Here is a 2761-nt window from a genome sequence, read left to right as displayed (position 1 = left end):
TCCCAGGTGATCAACCGGGCTTCAGGCAGGGGAAAAACAATCGAATGAATCATCCAATGAATCATGCAGCATTAAAATAAACTTTTATAGAACAGTAAGTGTCCTGCTAAGGACTTTAGACCCAACAGCTCGCCTACATATTTCTAAATGCTTTCATTCAATTCCTGTGACTCTCAAATACTAATAAAGATTAAACGTACTAACTGCGATTACCCTGATGGCCATAAGAATAAAAAAAATGATTTTGAAACTTGTAACTCAAGGTGGCTTCTGAAAACATGCTCGATTTATTCCACACCTTTACAGGTGGAGCCAGGGAAGAAGCTACCCGCGCCGTCAGTCTGTAGCCACACCCACTCGAATGACATCCCTCGCAGGCCACGCCCCGCGCACCTGTCCGCCGGGTTCTGCGAGAGAGAAGGGAGCTGGGTGAGTTTGTTCCGCATTTTGATTATTTTTCCTCTGCTTTAATGTAGATAAAATGTAAGTCATGTAATTATGTAGTCTATACATCTCCGGAGAAGGGGGGGGGGGGGGGGGTAAAATACTTATTTTCGTTGGGAGCTAAATAGCATTTTTTCAATGTCTTTTTTTTTCCCCCAACGCTTCGCTTAGTTTTAACCTGGCGTTTGTGTTACACAGACAACGCATGTACTTATTCTACATCGAAGAAAAGCTCTGTTGTAGCAGTCAAGACATTGCTGTATTTGCCGAATGAAAACGTATTTGTTCCGCACGTTATCTTAGTCTTCATCAAACAATTCGTGAACTTTGTGCGCAAAATCAAGCCTGTGAATTTATCCAAACCGAAAGTAGCCTTCTGGGAATTGTACATTCTCCATAATTTTCCAGCGTATGTTGTATGGCTGTGTTCTTATATTTGTGGTTAAAATGTTTCAACGAATACGTTTTAAGTTAAATGTTAAATTCAGCTGTTTTTGCGTTTTCAGTTTCGTGTCTTCGGCCAGGACAAGATTCGCATTAAATAACGGGAGTATAAACATTTTAATTTCTTTACACGTATGTTATTGAAATACATTCTGCGTTGTCTGTCCTGGTGAACACACCGTTTGCTAATAAACGTTTGTTTTAAATGATCTTTAAGTTGTCGTCTTAATACATGCGTTCTTTTGTTTCCAGTTTGGGGTCTTCGGGCAGGACACGCTTGGCTCAGCTGCTGCAATGATCAATGTAAGTATAAACCTTATTCGTTTCGGGTATCCTATTGAAATATTTTTGGGATAACGTGATGCACTTTGTCAAAAGAAGACTAGGCGATACTAGAATTCTCCACGACAGAACTGGTTTTGACACTGTCGGCCTGCTGTTCATAGAAATTATTTCGCCGTTTTGATGCGTATAATACATTTATAAATATGATACATATTCATAAATGTCCGTTTTGGCTTCCAAATTGTATCAACAATTAAAACAACGGAGTCTGTGAAGAGTTGGATTAATTATTCATGTGTTAACTGTTTAATTAGCAGGATCAGAAGTAAATAGTCCCTGTTAGAGGATTTGAAGTCTCAAGTGTCTGGTCATGCAATGGGACTTACACACTTCGCTGTTTAATAGCAGAGTGGCCGAGTGTGATTGAGAAGGCAGGTGTGGTCAGTCTGCAATTAGACTTCAATTCGCTCATTTATAGCGCTTCTGGGACCCATGTTCGCTTTTAAATAGCGAGTTTGGAAGCAAGGAAAGTTTCTAAATTTTACCGTTTAACTGGAGCTGCTGGATTCTGGCCTAAGCCTGTCGGTCTTTCTGGGGCCAGGTGGAAAACGTAATAAAATCGGGTTTAAAGGTAAATTTCCAAACTTACTTTGCTGGAGCTATTTGACGGGCTGTAGGTTTTACGTCTTCGACTCTGCGAAAAAAACCAATACATTGTGCCTTCAACTTCTTTTAGCTGCTAGTTATTATTATTTTTTTAGTTTTACCTGAACAAGACGCTGTTTTTTGTTGGCATTCCAGGCTTCTGCTGTATCCTGGCGAGTCTCCGGGCTCTGAACGGCGGCTGTCGGATCCTTCAGGGCGCGGAGACCTGATCGCAGACCCACACGTGTACCGCGGCGGCTTCACAGGCGAGTCCGAGTCTCTTCTTCGAAGCGCACTTTCCAGCCGGCGTCCTCCAGGACTGAAAATCGCTTTCAGGGTGGCCTTGTCACTCTTACCGGTATCGCTGACTCTCGGACCAAGCGAGTCAAACGCTGTGGTCCTGTTAGTCTTGTATGCGGCCTTACCGTGTCCTGCAGCTCCGGCTGGGTTTTCATCCTCCGGAGGCGATTTGCATGAAGACGCACCGACCGCTCTTTTTAGCTTGAACTGAGGGGAAACTCATAACTGGAGCCCAGCCGTGTGAGACCCGGCGTGAAAACGGTAACCAACGGTGCGAGGAGAGAGAGAGAGAGAAAGAAACCGCTTATCTGCTCTCAAAACACTACCTGCTTCTGTCCTGCCCGAAAGGTTAAAAGCAAGAGATTTAAATTTTGCTTAATCTCTCGTAGAAAACGGTTGCTGGATTTAGCAAAATCTGTAAGGAACATTTCATGCATTTTTCTTTTTCGGCAGCCAAGCTAAGCGCCAGTACCGGGAGAGCAACGGGGTGACAGCCGGACTCCCCCCCTCCCCCAACATCACCCCCTCGCTCGGGGTGGGACGGCCCCTATTTATAATCCGAATCCTGGTGAGCGCGAAAAGGACGGCAAAGGTAGCTAATTAAGAGACACCAGGGACCGAGCTGGGACTTTGGATACCAGTA

General features: G+C 44.2%; 1 long non-coding RNA gene across 1 annotated transcript; it reads left to right on the top strand.

The window, feature by feature from the left end:
- The first annotated feature begins 416 nt into the window (after positions 1 to 416).
- On the top strand, positions 417 to 2162 carry LOC148818407 (uncharacterized). The gene is made up of 4 exons (XR_016094469.1): positions 417 to 429; positions 951 to 1020; positions 1141 to 1191; positions 1975 to 2162. It is a non-coding gene; the product is annotated as an uncharacterized LOC148818407 (long non-coding RNA).
- Positions 2163 to 2761: the final 599 nt, after the last annotated feature.

Source organism: Atractosteus spatula, chromosome 18 (genome assembly GCF_055471065.1).
Source record: "Atractosteus spatula isolate fAtrSpa1 chromosome 18, fAtrSpa1.hap1, whole genome shotgun sequence".
Lineage (NCBI taxonomy): Eukaryota > Metazoa > Chordata > Actinopteri > Semionotiformes > Lepisosteidae > Atractosteus > Atractosteus spatula.
Note: the sequence above shows the minus strand (reverse complement) of the source record. Positions and strands in the feature narration are given on the sequence as shown.